We start from the raw sequence: 17,687 nt of genomic DNA, 5'->3' as shown, positions 1-17,687 counted from the left end.
CCCCGTACAAGCGACCGTTAGATCCATGGGATCTGAACAGGGTACTAGTTGCTCTCCAGAAGCCGCCCTTCGAGCCTCTGAAGGAAGTTTCCTTTTCTCGGCTGTCGCAGAAAGTGGCGTTTCTTGTTGCGATCACATCGCTTCGGCGAGTGTCTGAGCTGGCAGCTCTGTCATCCAAGGCTCCCTTCCTGGTGTTCCACCAGGACAAGGTTGTGCTGCGCCCCATTCCGGAGTTTCTCCCTAAGGTCGTATCCTCTTTTCATCTTAATCAGGATATTTCCTTGCCTTCTTTTTGTCCTCATCCGGTTCACCGGTATGAAAAGGACTTACGTTTGCTAGATCTGGTGAGAGCACTCAGAATCTACATTTCCCGCACGGCGCCCATACGCCGTGCCGATGCACTTTTCGTCCTTGTCGCTGGTCCGCGCAAGGGGTTGCAGGCTTCTAAAGCCACCCTGGCTCGATGGATCAAAGAACCAATTCTAGAGGCCTACCGTTCTGCGGGGCTTCCGGTTCCTTCAGGGCTAAAAGCCCACTCAACCAGAGCCGTGGGTGCGTCCTGGGCATTACGTCACCAGGCTTCGGCTCAACAGGTGTGCCAGGCAGCTACCTGGTCCAGTCTGCACACTTTCACCAAGCATTATCAGGTGCATACCTATGCTTCGGCGGATGCCAGCTTAGGTAGAAGAGTCCTGCAGGCGGCAGTGTCACCCCCGTAGGGGAGGGCTGTTTTGCAGCTCTAACATTGAGGTATTTCTTTACCCACCCAGGGACAGCTTTTGGACGTCCCAATCGTCTGGGTCTCCCAATAGAGCGCTGAAGAAGAAGGGAATTTTGTTACTTACCGTAAATTCCTTTTCTTCTAGCTCTTATTGGGAGACCCAGCACCCGCCCTGTTGTCCTTCGGGATGTTTTTTTGTTGTTTGCGGGTACACATGTTGTTCATGTTGAACGGTTTTTCAGTTCTCCGATGTTATTCGGAGTTAATTTGTTTAAACCAGTTATTGGCTTCCTCCTTCTTGCTTTGGCACTAAAACTGGAGAACCCGTGATACCACGGGGGGTGTATAGCCAGAGGGGGAGGGGCCTTGCACTTTTAATGTAGTGCTTTGTGTGGCCTCCAGAGGGCAGTAGCTATACCCCAATCGTCTGGGTCTCCCAATAAGAGCTAGAAGAAAAGGAATTTACGGTAAGTAACAAAATTCCCTTCTTTGTGTGGAGTGCATTGTGCTCACTGATGGTCCACAGGCCTCCGCTGACTCCATTTCATGAGCCTCCACATATGAACCAAAGGACACCCAGTTAGTTTCAAACCAAAGAATTTTACTCAATAGTCCGCATTCATCATTTTGCAAGACATAGCATTGGGCACAACACTTTACATTACTTGTTTCCATAGCATAGTACACTTGCACATTTCCCTTCTGTTCCACCTGGACTGTCCCTGTTTTCACTGGCCCTGTCAGTTCCAGGGATTCTCAGTCCATTCCTGTAGTACCTCTAAGCGCCATACTTTTCCCACGCATGACTCCCAATCATTCCTTCCTCCATCAGGAAGGTGTTCAGATGCTCACAAGTGCACCAACAATCAGGCTTAGGCTACAGACAGTTCCATAGTATTGTGACGCCCCTGGACTAGTCAGGGCATCACAGGGGACTGCACGATCTTTATTCTTAGTACAGGACTCAACCCTCTTGGTTCTGGGTTCCCAAGCTGGAGCACTGCCTCCATCGTCATCCAAAAAAATCCCATATCACACCTCGCACCACACCCTGTCAGGCACACCAGTGGGCTGCCAAGCTGGAATAGGGCCAACCACCTAGGGGTCAGGCAGGGAGGTGGGAGGTGACAAGTGAGTTGAGTGGTAGCCCTTGAGCTCTGAGGAGCTCGGGGAAGCTGGGAGTTGGAGCTCCCAGGGGAGAAGTAGATTGGGTTGCAGACGGTGTTCTGGACCTGGAGGAGTCGGAGACCCGGTCGCGGGATATTGGGACTGGGTGCCTGGCTTAGTCTAGGAGGACAGCCAGCAGCTGAACAACAGCCGGTCTGGGACCGAAGGCATGACAGGGTACTGGACCTTAGGCCGGGGAAAGGCTTCAAGCGACCCGGCAATTGGATAAGGCCTTTATGAACTGTCCCCACGAAGCTCAGAGATCGGGGGCACTAGCGCACGCAACGAGGGGGATAGGGCATTCCAACCCAAAGCAGCCCACTGAAATCCCAAGCATGAGCCCCTGAGAGCAAGCTCCTCTGCTACCCATAGTAGAGAGCGGGGCCTGGACGGCTTTAAGCATACGGGCCATTTGGACACTACTAAAATCTGTGCATGTGTGACGCCCTGGCAAAACCAGGTAGTCACACATAGTCCCCCGCATAACACCTTCCCTCACAGGGTTACATTCAGCCGACCTGAAACCCTAGTCACCCCCCTCAGGGAAAGACAGACACACCAGTGGGCGGGACCAGGCAGTTAGGAAACGCCCACCTAGGGATCTAGACAGCCCGGGGCAGGAAAAACAATTGATCGAGATCAAGTCTAGAATTCAAGTTGAGAGGAGTGGAGGCTGGGGCTAGGTGTAGCTCCAGCAGGAGGGGAAGTCCAAGTTGAACGGTGCCAGGGTCCTAGCCCTGGTACCTTGGCTAGGTGGCAGACAGTGGTTTCCGTCAGCAGGAGATGGGAAGACGGCTCAGCAGATCCGAGATGGACTTGGGCAGGGTTGTAGCCCACCGGTACAGACACCGGAGAACCGACCAGGAAACCGTGCACAGAGGGGGTACTCGGACCATGAAGCCAGGACCGGAACCAACGGCCTAGCTAATCAACCGATTGAGGGCAGTATTATAGGTCCTGTCCCAAACAAAGTCCCAAAAGCAGACAACCACCCACAGAGAGGGATAGGGCAGCCGCCAGGGCCCATAGATTCCACGGGTCAGCGTCAGCGGGCACGGCTCCTCAGGTACACAACAAGCCGGGAGCAGACTCCCGAGTTCCATTCCGGGAAGTCCAACACAAGCAAAAACAGTGCAGAGGAAAAGACGGCGACCACCAGCCCGGGTGGGGGACCAGAGTACAACCGGCCGCGGCGGCCGGCCACCAGCACCTTGGTTTACCAAAGACTCGTGTGATTCATTTACTTGTGAGTAACCAAACGTCCCCTCGTGCAGGCCCTTGCCATTGCCATACCCTGCACAGAGACACTGGGTCCCGGGGCAACCATCCCTACTCATGGAGGGGTTAACCTCCAGCTGCCACTACATCTCCTCCAGGTGTCCCACAACAGCAGCGGTTGTGGGTGGGTGGCTTCACAAACTTCACAAACTCCACAAACACTGTGGGTGGCTTCACAAACTAAATACAGCCAAGCCCGTACAACTACGTCCCCCTATTCATTCGGCGTGGCCGCGTGACCCCTGGGTTCGGAGGATCCCTCGAGCCACACACAGCGGGTCCGGATCCGAACAGCCCAGCTGCTGGCACGGGGGTGGCACACATGGAGGCAGGCTCCAGAAAATCAGGCGGTACTGCAGTGAACGGGACCCGAACGAGCTCCTCCAAGAGGGCAGCGGCACCCAGATACTTGGTTTGGGGAGCACCTGAACATCCCCTGCCACCAGCAAGCCTGCTCTCCTCTTCATCCATCCCAGCCTCCATCCAGAGTTACCGAGGCCATCCCTGCCCATGGAGGGTAACGTCATCTGGCTGCCCCCGCTCCATCACCCCGGGTACTCCCTACGGCAGCGGTTGTACTCCCTATTACCCTACACCATGGGTGGTGTCACGAACTATATCTCTCCTGTAAATATCCCCTTTTCCATTTGAGAGTGGCCCCAAGCCCCCTGGTCCGGAGACCCTCAAGTCACAAGTAATCACCCCCGGATCAGAGTGGTTCAACTGCTGCAGGGGCGGCACAGTATATTTGCTGAAGGAGTTTCAGTAAGGCCTCGTACAGCCCCAAACATCGTGCACCCAACTTGCTGTACAGCCCTGTCTGACTACCAAAAAACACCCATTCCTATCCCTTGACAACTAACCCTGCTATATCTTGCACCACACTGCACCTTGTCGCTTACAACACTACCAATTTCAATGTATAAAACTTGGTGTCTTCAGAGACAGGAGCACCTTAAACTTTAAATTATCAACACAGTTCACACTGATGAGATTGACATTTTTAGAGACAGAAACGCAACGGTCGGTCCTCCTGCTAATATTCCTCCTCTCTTTAAACATGGTGATCCCCGCACATGTGGTGACCTAGAAAGCAACAATCACACATAAGATAGAGCACAAATAACAGTTCTGCTATAAGGGTTTTTTTTTCTGTTTGGTCGTAAAAAAAAGCATTGGACTCTGTTCAGATTACAGATTCTGAAACTCCACCTGATGGTTGTTTTGGTGTCTGGGTGTCAGGTTTCCAGGTTTTCCAGTTCTCTTTTGAATGAGCTTGCCCTCAGTTAACATGGAGTTTAAGGTTCTGTTGCCCTACTTCCTGTCCAGCTGCTTAAAAGGCCGCCTCTCAGCCCAGTCCAGTGCCTGAGTATACTGCTTGCTGTGTGCTCCTGCTTTGCTGTTTCTACTTCCTGATTGCCTTGGATTCTCCTGAAAATCTACCGACCGACTCTGGACCATACCCGGTTTGCGTCAAGCTGTGCCCGGACTCCGTCTGCCGTCTTGATCAGCACTCTGCCCGGTTCGTAACCACTCTGGACAATCCTCCCGTACGGACACTCCTGGACTATACCACTTGCCCCTTGTGTACCGGCTGCTGCGCATTTAGGCCTTCCGGGGTTGATTGCCGGACAGTCCCTGTCCAGGGGTTCGCTCTGGTGGTCTCCCTGGGGGAGTCCGGTGCGTGGCCCCGGGAATCCCCTTCGCTCCGTTGCGTAAAAGTGTTTTGTGTGTTTGTTTTACTGTGTTTATTCCCGTTGTGTATCTACCGTGTGTACATATTATATAACATCTTGTACCAAGAACTCGTCTCTGTTGTCATTGCCCTACGCTATCGAAATCCTCAGAACATACAGTAGTATTACACTGGGATCAGGAAAGGTAAACTCGGACATCCACTGTGCTGATTCATAGGCAGGCTATCAATCTCTGCTGATCTGTTTCCTCCTTTAATTACTTGTTGTAAGGAGACCTATCACATCTGCTCCCCTCCTATTTATATTGTTGGAATCCTTCTACCCATGCCAGCTATAGTTTATTCTGTGTTTGTCTGTGAGGTGTGGTGTCCCAGACTCTCTCTGGTGAAGTTGTGTTTAATGGTCCTTTTTTCTTGGTGCAGTTGTGGAGTTTACCCCTGTTGTTTTGTGCTTCTTCCTGCTCTTGTTTTTCCTCATCAATCTCTTATTGTATTTACCTCTGTGTGTGTGCTGTGTGACAGAGTTTTGTTTTTTCCATTGTCTGTATTTTTCTGTAGTTTCAACAAACTTCTATCCCATCCCTCCCTGGGGAACGGAGAGTGGAATTAGAACGGGACTGGCTGAGAATAGGGCCAGAAAGGAGACTCAGGCCTCTGCACCTTCAGGAGTATCCCTGAGAATGGGGTAGCATAGGGTGCCCTAGCTTGAGGGACAGCTTAGGAGCACCAGTTACCAGCTGTGGGCTGATATTTTTAGGCTGGGAGCGGACAAATAGCCACGGACTTTCCCAGCCTGACAATACCGTCCCCCAGCTACCTGCTTTACCTTGACTGGTTACCAAAAAAAAGGTGGAGCCCACATTGTTTTCTTTAAATTATTTATTTAAATAAGTTAAAAAATGGTGTGGGGTCTCATCTATTTTTGATAACCAGAAAAGGTAAAGCTGACAGCTGAGAGTTGAGCTCGCGGTGTCTGCTTTACCTTTGCTAGGTATCAGAAATAGGCAGGGGACCATGTCATTTTTTTTTATTATTCCCCATCCACATTTCTTTGCAGGACAATTGCCCCCATTTTTTTTAGATTTGCACCCCCTAACACTTATTATAACCATTTTACAGCCATTTTATAGCACAGACCTTCGGTCCTCTATTGACTTATATGGTGTTTGGGGTCTGGGGTCAATTACGTCTAAAGGTGGCTTTACACGCTACGATATCGCAGCACACATCGCTACGTGTGACGCCGCAGGAACGAGGAACCTCTCCTTATCTGCGTCCCGCCAGCAATGAGGAAGGAAGGAGGTGGGCGGGATGTTCATCCCGCTCATCTCCGCCCCTCCGCTTTGATTGGGCGGCCGCTTAGTGACGTCGCTATGACGCTGATATCGAACCGCCTCCTTAGAAAGGAGGTGGTTGACCAGTCGTAGCGACATCGCTAGGCAGGTATGGGCGTGTGACGCTGCCGTAGCGATAATGTTCGCTACGGCAGCGATCACCAAATATCGGCCTTACGATGGGGGCGGGTACTATCACGCTCGACATCGCTAGCATCGGCTAGCGATGTCGAAGCGTCTAAAGCTCGCTTAAGTCCCAAACTGAACTTTTATTTAAACCCAGACTTCCACAGGTCCGCTCATTCCACGGGTTACGCTTTGCATAGGCAGTAACTAGGAATACAAAGTTGACTTCATTATACCAATATTTTGGTTGTTGCCTATGCAGAGCACGGAGGTTTTTGACAATCTCATATAACCTACTATGCTTTGCAAAAGCAGCTCCACTCAGGCGGTCACTATTTGCACTGCTTTAAGCAGGAACACGTATGCCGATGCCGATCATTGACAGTCAGTCAGTAAACTGTTGCTCTGTGGAAACTGGGTCCCATACATACAATATGTTGCCTAGTTTGTGGTGTAAAATATGAATTTGTTGGATGAAGTTGACACCCATGTCGTTCAATCCAGTGTCTTAAAATACAGACAGTACAAGTCACTGAAGGCGGTGATTGGCTGCAGCATGTGAACAAAGGCCAAAATTAGAGGAGATGAGAAATCGGTGGAGCAGAGGAAGGTCACTAAAGCGGAGCTTACTATTTTTAATATAAGTATGCTGATGGCATTTAAAAAATATACAATAAGGTAAAGAGTTGCACACTAGTCACAATGTATGGGGAAATAATGAAAAGCAAAACTGCTATGGGAATACTACTAGACTGAAAAATACAATGAACTATCTGAAAAATTGAAAAAACTTGAAAATGGAATATGCATAACTGTTATGAATAATAGAAATACAAGAGATGTTTAGCCATTGTATTGATCAATGCAAAAGAGCCCCAAAACCACGCCACGGTAATTCCCATAGCAGTTTTGCTTTTCATTATTTCCCCACACATTGTGACTTGTGTGCAACTCTTTACCTTATTGTATAATTATATGTTTTTTGAGTTTTGCACCATGTTTACACCATTGGTGTTCCAGACATACATTCTTTAATTAGTATACACTTTCTGTCTGAGAACCCTGCCCCACCCATAGCCATGTTTCATTTCACATATATAGCTTGGACCTTTGTTTCCCATACAGAGCAAGTTTTTTAACTGCGGGTGAGATTACACATAGGCTAGGGACCCCAAAAATAGAGATTACCTTGGCGTTGGTTTTGGGCTCTTTTACATTGATCAATACAATGGCTAAACATCTCTTGTATTCCTATTATTCATAGCAGTTATGCATATTCCATTTTCAAGTTTTTTTCAGATAGTTCATTGTATTTTTCATTCTAGTATTCCCATAGCAGTTTTGCTTTTCACTATCTTACCATTCATTGGGACTAGTGTGCAGCTCTTTACCTTATTGTATAGTTATGTTTTTGAGTTTTGCACCTTGTTCACACTACTGGAGTTCCAGACATACATTCTTTAATTTAAAAATTATAGACAGAGCACTCCATAATGATTGCATCTATTCTGTGAACCCCGACTGTCAATGACAATTTAAAGTGAAAGTACATCATTATTCCCAGGAAAACTCTTCAAGCAACACAAAAAAGGAGGCTACATGTCAGACATTTCATATTGTTTAATATGATGTCAATGCCTTCTGCAAGATTGATTATGATTAGAAGCCTGTTTACTTATTGAAGAAAAGTTGGAAAAATGACTGATTCACGGGGATTGACATTTTCTAATGGGTACATGGTCCTCCTGACTCTTCCAAAGAAGGATCAGGCGCATTGAGTTGCTATTTCTGACTTTTTGTGCATATTGAAAGCACATGCGTGCTCGGCTGAAATGAGTGTGCATGTGGATACAAATATAGCTGAAGGTGAATCGACATTATATTATAGTCTTGAGTCATCATTGCCTTTGCACGTGTCATTTGTCTAGGCTTTTTCATTTTGCATAAGAAAGAAATACGTCATCAGCCCACAAGTACATATGGAAGTCCGTGGATTCCAAAAATGGTTCCTCAATGCTCAAATAACCGTGGTCGGCAACTCCGGATGAGTGCAACAATAAATGACAAACAGGTGAAATCCGGCACCGGTATCATAAAAACATTTTTTTTAGGTTAAATATAGTGAAAAAAGTTAAACTGGATCCAGGGAACAAGGACTACCTTGTGTTTTGCACATTTTTCTTGTTTGCACCAATTCATTGTTCTTCTTGCACCTTTTTGGAAGTCTATTTTATAAACGCTGACCCATTTTTGCTTTTTTTTTCCAATTGCAGGCAGAGTGTAGCAATTCCCGATGTTTCAATCTGGTTCTACTGCAACTTTTTAAAAAGTTACAAAATGTTGCATAATTTTACTCCACCCAATTACTGTATATTTTTTAGCAAATTTGGGCATCTTGGGGGGTTCAAGACAAGAAATAGCCCATTTTTAACATTGTATCAGAATCACGAATCACGTGCTCCATTTTGATAAATTTGGCATAAAAAACGATAACTAATACAAGAAGACAAAAAAAAGGGATGTGACTTAGAATAAAACGCAAATGATTAATCAGGGCTAGAGATGGGCAGACCCAAACTGTAAAAGTCCAGATTCACACGGTTTAAAAAGTATCCGTGTGCCCGACCCAAGCACAAAGTTCTCAGGGAATTCCAGCTAATGATCAGGATCCGGCAACTTGGGTAATCAAAAAAATTAAAAAAACTAAGGAAAAATAAAAATAAAGTAAGCACGCTATACTTACCAAGTCTCCTGTATGGCTGTAACTGCGTCATTCTTTTTCCGGGGCCACTTATTAGTCTCATACATATTCACTGCTTCCCACGCCCACCAGCAGTCCTGGCATCTGTGATTGGTTGCAGTCAGACTCACATCTAGCCTGTGTGACAGCATCTGACTGCAACCAATCACAGACCCTGTCTGCGTGTTACTGTCATGGTATAAAAATAAATAAATAGTTATTGGGTCCCCGAATATTATAATAACCAGCAGACAGATTGTATTTAAATAAATAAATAATTTAAAAATGGTGTGCGGTTTCCTCCATTTTGATACTAAGCCATGATAAAGCTGGGGGGGGTTGGTATTCCCAGGCTGGGGAAAACCATACTTATTGGGCCCCCTAGCCTAAAAATAGCAGCCTGCAGCCACTCAGGATTTTTGCATTCATTAGATGTGACAATCTCAGCACTTTACCAGGCTCTTCCCGATTGTCCTTGTGCAGTGACAATCAGGGTAATAAGGGGTTAATGAAAGCTCACAGCTGCCACTAAGCCCAAGATTAGTAATGGGAGGAGTCCAGTAGACCCCGCATTACTAATCTGTAAGTAAAACAAAATATACACAAACCCCCAAAAAATCCTTTTTTTGAAATAAAATATAAAAAACACTCTTTCTCCTTTCTACTAGCCCCACGTCTGGCATAATACATACAAGGTCCCATGATGATTCTAGCTCTGCTACATCTGAAGTGACAGCGGGCAGCAATAGAACATGACCACCCACTGTGGGCTTCAGGAAGAGACTGAGACTCGCTGAGACTACTCACAGGTAATCTGACCTCAGGTGACCTCAGTAAAGTCAGTGACCTCATATCCAGTGATGTCACTGATTTCACAGACCTGCATCTCATGGCTGAAATTTCAACAGCATATTCCTGTACCCAATCTACACCTCCTGGCAATTAGAGCATCACTACCACATGCAGTATGATGTGGTAGTGATGGTATTTTTTGCCAGGAGGTGTAGATTGGGTGCAGGAATATGGTGTAAAACGTTTTTCACCAAATTTGCATCTCTTGGCCCAAAACTGCAAAAAGATGGTTTTCAAGCCGTTTCGGTGCGGTTTTCTGACAAAAGGTGCAAATTTGGTGCTGAAATCTGGTGCAGACATCTCGGCACAAAATTTGCACCTCCTGGCAGAAAACCGCACTGAAACGGCATCAAAATGTATCAAAACTACATGCATATGTTGCAGTAGTGATTTTTTTGCCAGGAGGTGTAGATTGGGTGCAGGAATATGGTGTCAAAATTTCAGCAGCAAATCTACATCTCTTGGTAAAAAAACAACGATTTTCTGCCAGGTCTGTGAACTCAGTGACCTCATCAAAGGTGAGGTCAATGAGTTTACTGAGGTCACCTGAGGTCAGGTTACCTGCAATCAAAGGTGAAGGACCATGGGAACCTCCAGCTGTGGCCGCAAATAACCTGAGTGACATCACCGCTCATCAATGTGTGTCTTCCTGAAGCTAACAGTTGACGGTCTTTGTTCTATGGCCGCACTGTGCCTTCAGATATAGCAGAGATGGAATCATTGTGGGACCTTATGTGGATTACATTGGACCTTGGTCGTTTTGGGGTTAATAAATTGGTGAAATACGGTGAGGATATTTGTGTTTTATTTCAAATAAAGGATTTTTTGGGTGTTTGTTTATTTCTTTTCACTTACAGATTAGTAATGGGGGGTTCTCATAGAAGCCTCCCATTACTAATCTAGGACTTAGTGGCAGCTATGGACTGTTATTAACCCATTATTACTCCGATTGCCACCGTACCAGGGCAATCAGGATAAGCCAGGAAAAGTTCCGGGATTGTAATGTCTAATAGATGCAACAATACTGGGCCATTGCTGGCTGCTATTTTTCAGCTAAGGAGGCTAATGGGCATGGGTTTCCCCAGCCTGAGAAGACCTGCCCCTAACTGTTGGGCTTTAACCTGGTTGGGTATCAAAAAAGGGGGAGACCACAAAGTAAATGAGTGGCTCCGGAAGAAGAGTGAGCAACCTGAAAGCAGTTACAGCCATGCCGGAGACTCAGTAAGTATAGCACACTTGTTATAGTCCTCCTATCCCTTCCACCACCATTTTAAGCGTCGGATTCTGGTCCTAATAGACTTATATGGGAATCGGCATCCAGACATATATCTGGGATCAATTCCAGGCCGGAACCAATTTTATTTTTAAGCCCAGTTAGTCCATCCCGGATATCTGCAAGTTCGCCCATCACTAAACAGGGCCTCTAAAAGGAACCTGTTAGCAGTTCTGGGTGCATATTTCTAATCCCTGAATAACAATTCCAGCACCTAGCAGCAAATATAAAGAGATCTTTAGAAAACGTATTTCTAAAGATCCTTTATAATATGCTAATGAGGCCGGGGACTAGTTGCAAGAGCGTTAGTTCCTGCACTCATTCTGCCCTCTCAGCATATTAGCACGCCCATAGGGGCATGCTAACATGCTATTCAATGCCCATTTCCCAGGGGTGACGTGAGTATCTGTGTCCGTTGTTATTGCAGTAAAAGCAGTGCACATGATGAGAAGTCACCACACTTCCGGTCATACACACTATGAAGCCGGGTGGACGCGTCCCGGCTTCAGAGAGGTCTAGTGCGCATGACAGGCAGTGCGGGACGTCTGATCATGCGCACTGCCTGGTGTCTGAAATACTTTTTCTAAAGATCTGTTTATGTTTGCTACTAGATACAGGGACAGTTAAGCAGGGATTAGAAATATGCACCCAGAACTGCTCACGGTTCTCACTGCATATTGCACCTGACAGGTTCCCTTTAAGTATCAGCCACACTGATGCTTATAATAAAAAATAAGAATAATGAATTCACATTGACTAACTTTCTATAATCAGTTGTAACTATGATATTAGCAAGTTCTTATTACTATAAATTTTACTCACATCATAAAAGACTACTCCACAATGAGATAAGTGCCTTCTGGATCTCACTGCAGAAACAGATTATGTACAAAGAATGCAAGAATGGAAGACTGCAGGTTATAATCAAGCTGGCCAAGCGCAACTCTACGTTATTCCGAATTTCTCCAGAGTACAATACATTGAGAAAAATGAAGTATATCATCTGCAACACTAAGAAGAAGCTCATGTTCTTCACAGCACTGACATGACACTCTACGTTTGGGATTTGAGAACCGGACCCAGAGCTCCTCATCCGTCTAGTGTGCATCCAAAGAGAATGAAGCAACATACAGTTGGCGACCATGAATATGATGAATGGTGGATATGATCCCGCAAGAACTATCAGGAACTGGCTGTCAATGTTTTCACTTTTGCCTTCTTTGTTGTTACTAATTAAATCTTCGGAAGTGTTAAATACATTCTTAGATCTTAAGTCATAAAAATTGAAACCAAATGGAAGAGATGAACATATAGAAATGATCAAAGAAGCCAGAAGAAACCATGGGATGAGGACAGAGATCTTGGTCTTCAGGAAGATGAAGGACTTCCAGTTGTAGCTTGTAATTTTCACACAGTAGAAGACACAGAGGACGGAGGCAAACCAGAGGTTAGTGTAGTTCAGAATCATTCCGTTAGTTATTAATGCTGCATTGAACACCAAGTTTAGAAATAACCATGGATAATTCTGATAGAAAAGGTTCACCAGAAAAATATTGAAAATGGACAAACTTCTGGAAATCACCAAACAGGTCAGGATCTTATCACAGGTCAGAAGAGATTTCAGGGTGCTCCATTTCTTGATATTGGCAGCCACGATAAGGAGGTTTACTGTGATCCCTGCAAAGCACTGAATGTACAGCACATTAGACAAAATATTCTTCAGGGACAACAACATTGTTTCTCTAGTAATCCGTCCTCAGAGATGGACTCAGAAGAAGATCTTGCCTTGGACACTGCTGGATTAGGGTGTGATGATAAGGTTCTCCCGGCTGCTTTTCATAGATATCACATCTATTTCCTATGTAAATTCCCAGAACTTGTCTGATTTCAATGCAAATGTTTAATACGGTAGATTGAGCCTTACAAGCATTCATGTATTATACAATAAATAATTCCTGGTATGGCCAAACTTCAAGTGAATCATAGATGATAAAAATATTTCAGGTTACTAATAAGGTTTAAAGGGTTTCTCCAAGGCAGTGATTTTGACAACCTTTCCTTAAAATGTCATAAATATCATATTGGTTACGTGTAAAATACCCAGTGAGATATCAAAGCATTCATATCATGCATCTGGATTCGAATCCTTGAGTCTATACTTGGCTTCTTTGTCCGCCAGACCACAGCAGATACACCTTGTCTCCAGGTGTTTTAGTTTTTCTTATTATTGATAGTTCTATTAGGGTAACAGGTGAATTAATTTACTAATTTGTCTAACCAATCAGCTTTTGGGTGGAACTTTAAATACTTTTCCCCTGATGATGATATTCTCATTTTGATGTCCAGCCAGATTGCTGTTTCTTTATGCCAGTTAGTGGAAGGCCAGCTAGAATACTTCTCTCTGCTGTTTATGTTCTTTACTCTGCCCCTATTTTATGTTTGTTGTTTGTACAAGTTTTTTAGCAATATACACCCTCTCTTGTATTTTGTATTTCTTGTTTGTCTTAATCCTGCTTTACACATTGCAATTTCGCATACGATATCGTATGCGATTTGCAACGCCCCCATCGTATGTGTGGCACGTTCAATTTATTGAACGTGCCGCACATACGAGTAACCCCCGTCACACATACTTACCTTCCATACGACCTCGATGTGGGCGGCGAATGTCCACTTCCTGGAGTGGGAGGGACGTTCGGCGTCACATCGACGTCACGCAGCAGCCGGCTAATAGAAGCAGACGGGCGGAGCTGAGCAGGACGTAAACATCCAGCCCACCTCCTTCCTTCCGCATTGTGGGCCGGGAGCCGCAGGACGTAGGTAAGATCTGTTCATCGTTCCCGGGGTGTCACACACTACGATGTGTGCTACCCCGGGTATGATGAACAATCTGACAATCTGACGTGCAATTCTAGAGACAGGTACGATGTGTATGCGATGAACGTTTTAACGTTCAATCGCAATCGCACGTACCTGTCACACACTGCAATGTACCTTACAATTCCGGATGTGCGTCACTTACGATGTGACCCCGCCGACACATTGTAAGATACATTGCAGCGTGTAAAGCGGGCTTTACTCACTCTGAGATCACTTTCTACTTAAGCACACCTTTCCTTAGTCTGTGGTCAAGGCTATTCCAACACATGCAAAAACCATTAGTGACTGCGGGATTGGGATATTTAGTCTGTACAGGTGTCACGGATGTGTCTGGACCTTCAGGTGCTGCTGCTGGGACCAGGTGCAGAAGGGCCTGGAGATCATCCAGACATAAATGGACGCTGTCCCTTTAAGGGCTTGATTTAGGTTTTTTTCTGTTTCCCTGCCAGGTTGGAGGAGCCTTTCCTCCAGCTGGTAATTAAGGGCCTTTATAACCTGGGGCCTCTCACTCCTCCAGTGCGGGTTATACTCTTCAATTGGAGAAGTTGCTTGCCCAGGAGTGCATGTGGCTTCAGACTACTGTTGCTGTAGATTCTGAAGATTCCCTCTCAAGATAAGTTGTTGTTTTTCCTTTTGTCCTATTTGCTGGTTATTTTTGTGTTGTTTTTCCCTCCATGGTTTGGAGGGTGGTGGGATTTAGTCCTAGGGTCTGGCTAGGAGACAGGGGCACATTGGCGGGCCACATCTCCTAATCATTATAGGTACCTGTGGTTGGAGGGTAAGCGCAGGGTCCCCCAGTATCAGGGTCAGCGCAGGAACCCCTGCCCCACCCCTCTTTGTGTTTCAGCCTCCCTTATTCCCAGGAGTCCACTTGCTGGGTATCTCTCCCACACCCAGCGTGACAACAGGAACATGCAAGGTCAATTCAAGTTTTTAGTATGTTACCTACAGTGAAGGAAATAATTATTTGATCCCTTGCTCATTTTGTAAGTTTGCCCTCTGACAAAGACATGAGCAGTCTATATCTGTAAGGTTAGGTGACTTTTAATAGTGAGAGATAGAATATCCAAAATAAAATGCAGAAAATCACATTGTAAAAATTATATACATTTATTTGCATTTTGCAGAGAGAAATAAGTATTTCATCCCTCTGGCAAACAAGACTTAATACTTGGTGGCAAACCCCTTGTTGGCAAGCACGGCAGTCAGGCGTTTTTTATAGTTGATAATGAGGTTTGAGCACCTGTCAGGAGCAATTTTGCTCCACTCCTCTTTGCAGATTATCTCTAAATCATTAAGATTTTGAGGCTGTCGCATGGCAACTCGGAGCTTCAGCACCTCCATACGTTTTCTATTAAGGTCTGGAAACTGGCTAGGCCACTCCATGACCTTACTGTGCTTCTTTTTTAGCCACTCCTTTGTTGCCTTGGCTGTATAATTTGGGTCAATGTTGTGCTGGAAGACCCAGCCACAACCCATTTTTAATGTCCTGGTGGAGGGAAGGAGGCTGTCACTCAGGATTTTACGGTACATGGCTCCATCCATTGTCCCATTGATGCGGTAAAGTAGTCTTGTGCCCTTAGCAGAGAAACACCCCCAAAACATAATGTGTCCACCTCCATGCTTGACAGTGGGGATGGTGTTTGTTGGGTCAAGGGCAGCATTTTTCTTCCTCTAAACACGGAAAATTGTTGTTAATGCCAAAGAGCTCAATTTTTGTCTCACCTGACCACAGCACCTTTTCCTAATCACTCTCAGAATCATCCAGGTGTTCATTGGCAATCTTCAGACAGGCCAGCTGTACATGGGGCTTTTCAGACAGACCAGCTGCACATGGGGCTTTTCAGACAGACCGGCTGCACATAGGGCTTTTCAGACAGACCGGCTGCACATGAGCCTTCTTGAACAGTAGGACTGCAAGATTTTAATCCATTACGGCAAAATGTGTTACCAACAGTTTTCTTGGTAACAGTGATCCCAGCTGCCATGAGATCATTAACAAGTTCCCCCTGTGTGGTTTCAGGCTGATCTCTCACCTTCCTCATGATCCTGGATAACTCACAAAATGAGATTTTGTATTTCTTCCATTTTCTCACTATTGCACCAACCGTTGTCTTCTTCTCACCCAGCGTCTTATTTATGGTTTTGTAGCCCATTTCAGCCTTGTGCAGGTCTATGATCTTGTCCCTTGTTCTCTGGACATATGGTGTGGAAACCTACAAGTGCACCTCAACATCTCTTACACTGTGGCTGTGCCTTATCCTGCTATATGATCTTGTCCCTGACATTCTGCTTTTTGATCGCCCATGTTGTAAAGGTTCGAGTCTGACTGATTAATTAAGTCTGTGGATAGGAGTCTTTTATACAGGTGACAATTTAAGATGCGGTTGGAGCACCCCACGGGGTCGGGGTTTCTTAACTCATCACCAGGCCGGTGGTGGAGAGGGATGTTGTGGTGGCCTGCCCATTTTCGTGGCCCTGAGGTGTCCACAAAAGGGGAATGGATGATGGGATGAGAATATTGGGAGCTATAGTTGTCTCATGACGCCACCTGTGGTGTGCGGCCAGGGATTAGCCGCCGCTGTGGGTGCTGTCCTCTGGGGCAGATGGTGTCGCAGCTCAGATGGTTCGGCTCCCCACAAGTGGAGTTAGGCCCCAGGGAGGATGATGGGGGTGGCAGTCTATGGTGTTGTGCTCTGGGGTGCGGTGCTGAGGATGCCAACAGTAACTAGACAACACAGGCCGGTAGTTTCCTTTACCTTTACTGGTCAGTTGTTATGGTCCCAAAGTTACAGTGGTCCGGTCAGCTTGGAAGCAGCAAGGAATCTCTCCTTGCCTGGTGGGTTGAAAGCCTTCCTTAGTGCGCTCTGTGTATGGATCACTGTAGCCTGAATCAGCACAGTGTCTCTCTTCTTAGATGTTGGATGACTTGTCCCTTGTGGCGCGCAGCATGAGCCGGATGTAGGGCCCGCTTGTATTTTTGCGGCTCCAGGCTCTATTGTGCTACTTCGCCTTGGGAGTCTCTGGTGGGCCAGAGGATGTGAAATCTCCTGCCCTCCGGGTTTACTGCTGGGCCGTTAGCACCCAACAGTCGAGGACCCCAGTTTCTTGATTTCTGTGCCTGGTCCTGGAAAGCTTGCAGACAGCTCTCTAACAGCGACCATTCTCTTTCCCTGCTACTCGAGTTCTGAGGTCCTTCTTCCTGTTCCTCAGTCTAACCCCTCCTCAGCCCAGAATGCACAGTGAAGCCCAAAAATGACTTGAGCTCCCCCTTCTGGCCTGAGTTAGGAAGTGTTGTGTGTGATTGTACCTGACATGGAGAACTGCCTGCTGCTTCCAGGCATGATGTTGCCCCCCAGTGAGAAGAACAACGCCACTGTGGCTCCCATGACCACTGGGGTGCCACACTGTCTTTAACCCCTTCATCACCCAGCCTATTTTGACCTTACTGACCTTGCCATTTTGTGCAATTTTGACCAGTGTCCCTTTATGAGTTAAAAATCCTGGAATGCTTCAACAGATCCTAGAGATTATGAGATTGTTTTTCGTAACATATTGGGCTTCATGTTAGTGGTAAATTTAGGTCGATGATTTTCGCATTTATTTGTGAAAAAAATTCA

The sequence above is a fragment of the Anomaloglossus baeobatrachus genome, chromosome 3 (assembly GCF_048569485.1).
Source record: "Anomaloglossus baeobatrachus isolate aAnoBae1 chromosome 3, aAnoBae1.hap1, whole genome shotgun sequence".
NCBI lineage: Eukaryota > Metazoa > Chordata > Amphibia > Anura > Aromobatidae > Anomaloglossus > Anomaloglossus baeobatrachus.
The sequence above is the reverse complement of the archived record's forward strand: the minus strand, read 5'-3'. Positions refer to the sequence as shown.